Genomic DNA, 10,000 nt, shown 5'->3' on the forward strand with positions numbered 1-10,000 from the left:
TTTTCAGGTGTCGGAGGTGGGTCTGGACGAATACCAACACCATTTCTGGGGTTTCACAACCGCCCGGCTTCTCCGACATATGTTGGAAAGGAGTAGCGATCGAGCGAAGGGGGCTGTCGGTAGGCGGCCGCGGGTTGCATGTGTGCCCGGGACAGCACCCCCATCCAACTAAGGGGTGTCCCCCCGGGGGCCAGGGGGACCTCGTCCAGGTCGGCCGGGCGCTTCCAGACGCCTACCGACACCGGTCAGGTCGGCGAGGCTCCCGGCGGCCCCGAGCGGGACCACAGGTTGCGGAAGGCGTCCAAGTGAGCGGCGGCGACGCCAGGAGGCCCCCGGGGTCGACTCCGCGGCCCCCGGGTCGGTGTGCGGGCCTCCAGAGCTCGATAAAGTAGTGGTGTCGCTAGCGGTCGAGAAGGCACTTTTCGACGCCTACTGCCACCCCCACATGGCGGTAGGCGCAAAACTGGAAAATCGCCGACCAGAAATGTCGCTTCGTATAATCGACGTTTTTTTTGACCACCATTTTCAGGTGTCGGAGGTGGGTCTGGACGAATACCAACACCATTTCTGGGGTTTCACAACCGCCCGGCTTCTCCGACATATGTTGGAAAGGAGTAGCGATCGAGCGAAGGGGGCTGTCGGTAGGCGGCCGCGGGTTGCATGTGTGCCCGGGACAGCACCCCCATCCAACTAAGGGGTGTCCCCCGGGGGCCAGGGGGACCTCGTCCAGGTCGGCCGGGCGCTTCCAGACGCCTACCGACACCGGTCAGGTCGGCGAGGCTCCCGGCGGCCCCGAGCGGGACCACAGGTTGCGGAAGGCGTCCAAGTGAGCGGCGGCGACGCCAGGAGGCCCCCGGGGTCGACTCCGCGGCCCCCGGGTCGGTGTGCGGGCCTCCAGAGCTCGATAAAGTAGTGGTGTCGCTAGCGGTCGAGAAGGCACTTTTCGACGCCTACTGCCACCCCCACATGGCGGTAGGTGTAAAATCGGAATAGACCGGACCAGGAATGTCGAGGGGGAAAAAAATGACAAAGTCCTGGTGTGCCTAGGCGTCGAGAAGGCACTTTGCGACGCCTACCGACATCCCCATGTGGCAGTAGGGCGTAAAACTGGAAAATCGCCGACCAGAAATGTCGCTTCGTATAATCGACGTTTTTTTTGACCACCATTTTCAGGTGTCGGAGGTGGGTCTGGACGAATACCAACACCATTTCTGGGGTTTTCCAGTTTGAAAGTTTTATAAAACATGTTCGGTAGGAAGCACACTTTGGTGTGTCGGTTCGTCGGAGCAGCGACTCTTTGCCTCGTGGTGGTCCGGAACGTCTCTACGGGCTTGTCGCAAAGGCGTCAGAAAGTGGCATCTCCGCCGCCTAGGGCTGTCACCGTTATCGCTGTCGCCGCGCTCCAACTTGTTTTGATCCGCCGCCTTCGTTCCTGCCAACCGTGCGCCCGCTCATCGTCGTTAGGTTATAATACGTGGTACGTGTGTGTGCTTCTCCGTGGACCTAGGGCTGCTCGACGTGTCGAACGATATGTTGGAACAACTAACGGCTCCTTTTCCTGGTTCCATAGTCGTCGTGGTACCCGCGTCGTCAGCCATATCTATGTCCACCATGTTTAGCCGATACGTTTGCTGCAGCTTCTGCTTCCGCCTCAGCGTTCGCCGCTCTCAGCCGCCGCTGTTGTTGCTGCCGTTCTGCCATTCAACCACTACCTGCGAATCTTTCGATGATCGGCCGAACGACCCATCGCTGTGCGACCGATAAATCCTCCGGATTAGGGAGAAACGCCGCCGCTCTCTGCCGCCGTCGAACGGAAAAACGTACATTGTAACGAACGAACGAACGAACGAACGAATTAACGAACGAGCGAACAAACAAACAAAAATAGCCGCGGGGGATGCACTATGTAGATCCTGATCCCCTTGTAACCAATACGTACGTTGTTCGATGCTCTCCCGTCCTGGAAGTCGCCGCAGCAAACAGGAGGATGAGCAGCAGCAGGCGCCGCCGCCGTAACCGCCGCCTGCCTGCCGCCTCCTACTCCTGTCAGCGTCCGATCTCACAGCCGTGTGAACGTTCGCTGACACCCGATTTCTTTCCGTCTGGCAAAACCTTGGACGTCCCGCTCGCGGTACACGTGCTGCAGCGACTTCTCGTCCGACAACGCATAAGCGTCGACGTCTGCCGCCGCATCTTCTGATACGTGGACGGTGATAGCGCTAGTCCCTTCTTGCGCCACCTCCACCTTTGTTAGCGCCAAAGAAGATCGATCGAGCAGTCGTGGTCGCAGTCGATTAACCCGTTTTCACCGTCCGCAGTTCCCAAGCCGCCGATCAAGTCGTTGCTCTTCTTGTTCGTTCTTCCCATACCGTCGATTTGCACGGCTGCCGGATGAGCCATCCTCTGTCCGGCGAAGCGCTCACGTCAGTGATCGATACTTGCACCGACAGTCCTCCCGCTCGCGACTCGGTGCTCGAATCGGACTCGTTCGTTTTTATCTCGATGCGATTGTGAAAAGGGGGACCGGTCGTCAATGTCGTGTGTGTCGACGATGTTGTTCGCCCGGTCCGCCGCGTTGTTGTCGTTTTTTTTTTTTTTTTTTTTTTTCCCCTAACGTTCGCCGTCGCACGGACGAAAGGGTGAGAAAAAAAAAAAAAAGCTCGAAAAAGCCGCCCAAAAAAATCGGACCGAGGAGCCGCTTGCGAGAACGCGCCATGTGCACGTTGTCTCTCCTCGGTTTTCCGAGCACGAACACGACGCCGGTCGGTCGGTCGGTCGACGAAGGCGACGACGAAGGTGACGGGAAAATTTACGCCGCCGCTGCCCTGGTCCAGCTCCTCCCCGATGACGGCTGTGATGTTGACGTTGACGTTGGCGACGACGACGACGACGACGGAGACGACGACGACGACGAGACGGCATCGATGGCGACCACGATGACGACGACCTCGACGAGTTCAGTCTGCACCTTGACCTCCGATGTCCGTGTGCACTGCCGTCGTGCTGTTTGTCGTTTGTCGTATGTATCGCTGTCAAGGGTGCCGTTGTCGTTGTTGTTGTCGACGTTGTTGCTTGCTCTCTCGTCTCGGTCGGTTGGTACGTTGATGACGACGACGACGACGAAGACGACGACGACGACGACGAGACGGCATCGATGGCGACCACGATGACGACGACCTCGACGATTCCAGTCTGCACCTTGACCTCCGATGTCCGTGTGCACTGCCGTCGTGCTGTTTGTCGTTTGTCGTATGTATCGCTGTCAAGGGTGCCGTTGTCGATGTTGTTGTTGTCGACGCTGTCGTCTGTTCTCTCTTCTCGGCCGGCTGTGACGTGGACGTTGACGACGACGACGACGAGACGGAATCGATGGCGACCACGATGACGACGACCTCGGCGAGTTCAGTCTGCACCTTGACCCTCGATGTCCGTGTGCACTGCCGTCGTGCTGCTTGTCGTTTGTCGTATGTATCGCTGTCAAGGGTGCCGTTGTCGTTGTTGTTGTCGACGTTGGTCGCTTTCGTTCTTTGAGTCTCGGTCTCGGTCCAAGTCAGGGGAGAAACAAAAAAGAGGCCATCAGCGCGGGCAGCGCGCTTCTTCTGACGGCGAACCCCCTCGAAAAATAAATAAACACGTGCCCGTCGTTGTAGTTGTCTGTCTTATGTCGGTCGGTCGGTCGGTCGGTCTGTCGTTCTGTCGAAACAAAGTCCCAAATTCCAACGATACCTGGTTGATCCTGCCAGTAGTCATATGCTTGTCTCAAAGCTTAAGCCATGCAAGTGTAAGTTCACGCCACGCATTAGAACGGGCGAAACCGCGAATTGGCTCAGGAACCGGACCTAATCCTCGGGACCGTATTCCTCCTCGGAGGCGATGGATAACTGTGGCAATTCTAGAGCTAATACATGTGACACAGGCCGCGATCGGTCGGCGCGCCGTCGTCGCCACGCCTCGCGCGCTGGCACCCGCGTCGGCCGTTCCGGGTCGCGGCGCTACATATTAGACTGAGACCGATGCGCGTCATTCCGTCCTCCCGTCGTCGGCGTTCCCGCTCGCGGGTCCGTTCGGTGGCGGGGCTCATAGGGCGGCGCGCTCCGCTTTGGTGACTCTGGATAACTCACTGGTCGATCGCACGAGCTTTCACGCCCGGCGACGGGTCTCTCGAGGGTCCGCCCTATCAACTGTCGACGGTCGGTTAAGTGCCTACCGTGGTTACTACGGGTAACGGGGAATCGGGGTTCGATTCCGGAGAGGGAGCATGCGAAACGGCTACCACATCCAAGGAAGGCAGCAGGCGCGCAAATTACCCACTCCCGGCACGGGGAGGTAGTGACGAAAAATAACGACGCGGGACTCTGTCGAGGCCCCGCGATCGGAATGAGTACACTTCAAATCCGTTAACGAGGACCAACCGGAGGGCAAGTCTGGTGCCAGCAGCCGCGGTAATTCCAGCTCCGGTAGCGTATATTAAAGTTGTTGCGGTTAAAAAGCTCGTAGTCCGAACTCGGGTTCGTGGTCGCGCAAGCGGCCCCGGGGCGGCGGCGCCATCGTCCGTCGTTGACTTTGGTCGTCCGTTCGCATTCCCGGCCCTTTCCGCCGGTGTCAACCGCTAGCATACCCGCCACGCGGTCCTGCCGGCGAGGTGGACGAGGAGGTCGTGATCGGGATCCGGGAAAAAAAAAACAAGTGGTCGTCGGTTCGGTTCCGGGAGTAGTCTAACGGGGGGGTGCTACGTGTGTGTGTTTGGGTGCGTTCATTCGCATCCCCGCACTCTGACCCCCGCGCTTCTCTCCCTCTCCCTTTCCGCGCGTTCCTCTTTTTTTTTGAACCCCCCGGTCCGCTCCGAGTCCCTGCTTCGTGTCTTGTCTGCGCGCGTGTTGCGGTCGGCGGTTTCTCCTCCAAGGGTGCTCTTAACCGAGTGTCCGCGGCGGCCGGTACGTTCACTTTGAAAAAATTAGAGTGCTCAGAGCGGGCTGTTCAAGCTTGCATACGATAAGCATGGAATGATGGAAGAGGGCCTCGTCTACGTCTGTCGGTCTCCGTCTACGGCGAGGCAATGATCGAAGGGAGCGGTCGGGGCCACTCGTATTGCGACGTTAGAGGTGAAATTCTTGGATCGTCGCAAGACGAACTGCAGCGATGGCGTGTGGCAAGCACGTTTTCCTCGATCAAGAGCGAAAGTCGGAGGTTCGAAGACGATCAGATACCGTCGTAGTTCCGACCGTAAACGATGCCGACCGGCGATCCGCCGGCGTTCGCTTCCATGACCCGGCGGGTAGCCTGCGGGAAACCAGAGTTCGGTTCCGGGGGGAGTATGGTTGCAAAGCTGAAACTTAAAGGAATTGACGGAAGGGCACCACCAGGAGTGGAGCCTGCGGCTTAATTTGACTCAACACGGGAAAACTCACCCGGTCCGGACACCGGTAGGATTGACAGATCGATAGCTCTTTCTCGATTCGGTGGGTGGTGGTGCATGGCCGTTCTTAGTTGGTGGAGCGATCCGTCTGGTTGATTCCGATAACGAACGAGACTCCGGCCTGCTAACTAGTGCGCCGATGTCAGTGATTTTTACGGCGGGCTCGGCGTCCTCCGTGGCGCTCGGGTCCGGGTCGGTTTTCTCACGCACTTCTTAGAGGGACGGGTGGCAGAAAGCCACACGAGGCGGAGCGATAACAGGTCTGTGATGCCCTTAGATGTCCGGGGCCGCACGCGCGCTACACTGGAGGTATCAGCGGGGACTTCGCCCCGGCCCGAGAGGGTTGGGAAACCTCTGAACCACCTCCCGTGATAGGGATCGGGGCCTGTAACCAACCCCGTGAACGAGGAATTCCCGGTAGGCGCGGGTCAACAGCCCGCGTCGATCACGTCCCTGCCCTTTGTACACACCGCCCGTCGCTACTACCGATCGAACGGTCCGGTGAGGTCCTCGGATCTGGCCGACGACGCCGCCGGGCAGTGCGCGACGTGTCCGTCACGACACTCGTGCATCTACGCCTCGGCGTTCGATGCCTGGAGAAGACGACCGAACCCGATCGTTTAGAGGAAGTAAAAGTCGTAACAAGGTTTCCGTAGGTGAACCTGCGGAAGGATCATTACCGTTTTCCCGTTCGAGACTGGTTTGTTGTTTTCCGGCCTACCTCCTCTGTCTGTCGGCGTCAACGCCTCGAATGCGCGCAAACAAACCTATAAAAGGCGGAGCGAGAGATAGATTTGTGGTGACGCGGAGGTTTTTAAAGCCCCAGCTCTTCTTGCTTGCTTCCGCGTCTTACCACCTGTTTGTTTTTTCGCCCACCGCAAGTGATGGCCGCTTCTTCTTTGCCTTGTCGCCGCTTTATCGTTTTTTGTTTTTTTGCAGCCGCTGTGCCACCGCCGCTAGCTAAAAACAAACTACTCGCGACATTGCAATGCCGTCACGCCTCCTCGCACAGACCTCCTCGCACACTACTAAATCTATATAAACAAAAACTAATATAAAAAAACCCAAGTGCTGAACCCTGGACGGGGGATCACTCGGCTCGTCCGTCGATGAAGAGCGCGGCCAGCCGCGAGAACTGATGCGAATTGCAGGACTCAGTGAACATCGACACCTCGAACGCACATTGCGGCCCCGAGATCCCTTGTCTCGGGGCCACGTCCGGTCGAGAGGCGGAACGTTACATGTCTTTCTCCGTTAACGAAACGACATCTTGCCGTCCCCGTGCCCGCCCGGTCCTCGGCACGGTGGTAACCGGGACGTCGCAGGAGCGAGTGACGAGGGGGAAGAAAAATAAAAAAAGAATTGACTCCTTTCAATGTCTTTTTTTTTTTTAAAACCCTCTCCGGCCTCCTCCTTCGTCTCCCGCTGGCAGACCGCGGAGTCTTTTCCCTTTTCGACCGCGTGAAGAAACACTGTGGAGGAGGAGCAGGAGGAGTCTGTCCGAAAGCAGCCGAAGGGAGAACAAAACAAAAAAAAAGCACCGACCTAACCGACTGCCGACGTAAGCGCCGCCTGCTCGTCTCGCTCTCTGCCTCATGAAGGTGTCTCTCAGCGACGCCTCGAGCAGCGCGACGAGCACGGCCGTCGCACCGTAAAAAGGTGGCCGCGTCGTAGGCAACGCAACGTCGGATGGGGAGGACCCAGGCTTTTTTTTAATTGTTGGCTTCTTCATTTTCGGTCGGACGGGCGCTATATCGGCCAGCCGTCGTCACACGGAGGGTACCGATCGAGATTCCTCTCCTCCAAACACCACACTCTACTAAAAACCGCCGCCCTCGGCTCGGACGAGACGACCCGCTGAACTTAAGCATATCGCTAAGCGGAGGAAAAGAAACCAACCGGGATTCCCTTAGTAACGGCGAGTGAACCGGGAGAAGCCCAACGCCGAATCCCGTCGCAAGTAAAAGGCTTCGGGACGTGTGGCGCATGGGTCGAAGGCAGCCGTTCGTTTTCGTCTCGCATAGTTCGGAGTTCCCTCGATCGGGGCCGCCCGCGGCGGGTGCCAGGCCCATTCGGTGCGGACGGCGAGCGACGGCCTTCGATCCGAGAGTCGGGTTGCTTGGGAACGCAGCCCAAATCGGGTGGTAAGCTCCATCCAAGGCTAAATACCGGGACGAGTCCGATAGTCGACAAGTACCGTGAGGGAAAGTTGAAAAGAACTTTGGAGAGAGAGTTCAAGAGAACGTGAAACCGCCCAGGGGTAAACGGGTGGGACCGCTCACCGCGATCGCGGGGGGACTCAGTCCGGTGCTGCCTAGGCTCGAGCCCAAACTCGATGTGTGTTCTTGAAAGAGAGGCCGTCGCGGCACAGGTCGTCGTTCGTCGTGTCCGCGGGGGACTCGTTCCCCGCGGTTCCAGCTTTTGTGCCCGCGTCGCCGACGAAGGAGACGGGCCGCGTGGATAGCGGGAAGGGAAACGTGGTGACGACCGCGGCGTCGGTAGGTGGCTGCGTCGGTTGGCTGCGACGGAGGGGACTCGTCCTCTCGATCGCTGCTGCCGCCGGGCCCTAACCCGCCGCATCCGTCGCCGCCGCTTCTTCTTTCCTCCTGCTCCCTCCGCGCGCGACTCCGCTGCACCCGTCCCCTTCATCATCGCTCGGCGTAATCATGGCGCGGGCGCTTCGGCGCGACCTCCGCGCGGCCGGCACCGGACGCACTTCCCCTCCGGTCCGTCGTCGCGACCCGTTCCCGGCGTGCAGGTCGAACACGCGGGTTTTTTTCCGTAGGCGGCAGGCGTTTCATCACCCTGAAAACCCCCGTCTTCCCACCTTGTGAAGTCGGGGGCCACCGGCCGTCGGGCCCGCGAACGTAACTGCCCCTTTCTGCCGGGAACGGAGGAAATCTGACACGATCCGTTACACGTGGCGAGCCGGTCCGTTTTGATCCCGCCGGAAGTCGCGTGCGGGCGACGCACTCTGTGTGTCGCTCCTTAGGCGCCCCACCGTCTCGGGCGCGTGCGCGATGAGAGGCGGGATAGGACTGGCGCGGCCTCGCCGTCACGCACCTCGCCGACGTTTCGGGTTCTTGTCGGGGGCAACCCCGCCCGCGCCCGTTTCCGTTTCCGGAGAGGTCGCTCGGCGACGCTTTTTTACTCGAGCCGCCCGCCACCCCGGGTCAGCGACGTGCATCGGCAACCCACCCGACCCGTCTTGAAACACGGACCGAGGAGTCCTGGCCGTTCGCGAGTCGTAGGGGCCACCTCTGACTAACCCCGAAGGCGAAGCGAAAGCGAGAGAGCGTGTAGGAGGGCGTCGATCGGGAGAGGTGTCGTGGCAAAGTCGTCCGGGGGTCGTCGGGGGGTGTCGTCGGTCTCGTGCCGTCGTCTTCTCCTCGCCTCACCCGCCTCCGAGCCGTGCCCGATCCCGCCGGCGCGGCGTTTTCGGCCTTCCGCCGTCGCTGCTGCGGTGCCCGCAACTTTTCCTTTTTTCTCTCTTCCCGAGAGAGATAGGAGAGGGAAGGCTCGTGGCTGACGTGCGGTTGTTTTTCCCTCCTCCCCGAGAGGGGACCGGCGCATCATCCAAAAAGGGGAATTGCCGGGCGCCAGCTTCCATATCCTCCTTCCGCCCATCGGTGAGATCCCGCGGCTTGAACTAGTCCTATTTTGTCGTCGAGTTTAGGCGCTGCGCGCGGGCGCATCACCCCCGGGTCGGTTTCCCCTTTTTCCGAGTACGACTCGGCCGACTCTGGCGTAGCGAGCGACCAGGGACCCGAAAGATGGCGATCCACGCCCGGTCGGGATGAAGCCAGAGGAAACTCTGGTGGAAGTCCGAAGCGCCTCTGACGTGCAAATCGATCGTCGGAACCGGGTGTAGGGGCGAAAGACCAATCGAGCCGTCTAGTAGCTGGTTCCCTCCGAAGTTTCCCTCAGGATAGCTGGCGCTCGATCGTCGCAATTCCATCCGGTAAAGCGAACGATTGGAGGCCCCGGGGCCGTTCACGGCCTCGACCTACTCTCGAACTCGGAACGGGTGGAACGGGCCGACTCTCCCGAACGACGGAGCCGACCCATCCGGCCGCCGCCGCCAGCACGCTTCGCTGGGCGGTTGGTCACCTCGAATGCGAGTGCCAAGTGGGCCACTTTTGGTAAGCAGAACTGGCGCTGTGGGATGAACCAAACGTCCGGCTAAGGTGCCTAACGCGACGCCCATGAGATCCCCGAAAGGGTGTCGGTCGATATAGACAGCAGGACGGTGGCCACGGAAGTCGGAATCCGCTAAGGAGTGTGTAACAACTCACCTGCCGAATCGACCGGCCCCGAAAATGGATGGCGCTGGAGCGACGGACCGATGCCGGACCGTCGCGGCGAGGAGCGATGAACTTTCGCGCCGAAACGATGCCGCGACGAGTAGGAGGGCGCCGCGGCGAGCACGGAAGCCTAGGGCGCGAGCCCGGGTGGAGCCGACCGCGGGTGCAGATCTCGGTGGTAGTAGCAAATATTCGAACGAGACCTTCGAAGACCGAAGTGGAGAAGGGTTCCGTGCCAACGGCGGTCGAGCACGGGTCAGTCGGTCCTAAGACGCGGGCG

The 10,000-nt window shown here is 59.9% G+C and overlaps 2 non-coding genes and 1 pseudogene across 2 annotated transcripts in view; all 3 read left to right on the plus strand.

The window, feature by feature from the left end:
* Positions 1-3,723: 3,723 nt before the first annotated feature.
* On the plus strand, positions 3,724-6,095 carry LOC145276214 (small subunit ribosomal RNA; annotated as a pseudogene).
* Positions 6,096-6,490: 395 nt separating this feature from the next.
* Positions 6,491-6,648, plus strand: LOC145276210 (5.8S ribosomal RNA). Its single transcript, XR_013867901.1, has one exon. It is a non-coding gene; the product is annotated as a 5.8S ribosomal RNA (ribosomal RNA).
* A 598-nt stretch (positions 6,649-7,246) lies between these two features.
* Positions 7,247-10,000, plus strand: part of LOC145276211 (large subunit ribosomal RNA) — a 5,721-nt gene continuing 2,967 nt past the window's right edge. The window contains exon 1 of the ribosomal RNA XR_013867902.1: positions 7,247-10,000. This exon is cut by the window's right edge and continues 2,967 nt beyond it. This is a non-coding gene — a ribosomal RNA (large subunit ribosomal RNA).

Source organism: Euprymna scolopes, unplaced genomic scaffold, assembly GCF_053919585.1.
Source record: "Euprymna scolopes isolate OS-2025 unplaced genomic scaffold, ASM5391958v1 sca764, whole genome shotgun sequence".
Classification (NCBI taxonomy): Eukaryota; Metazoa; Mollusca; class Cephalopoda; order Sepiida; family Sepiolidae; genus Euprymna; species Euprymna scolopes.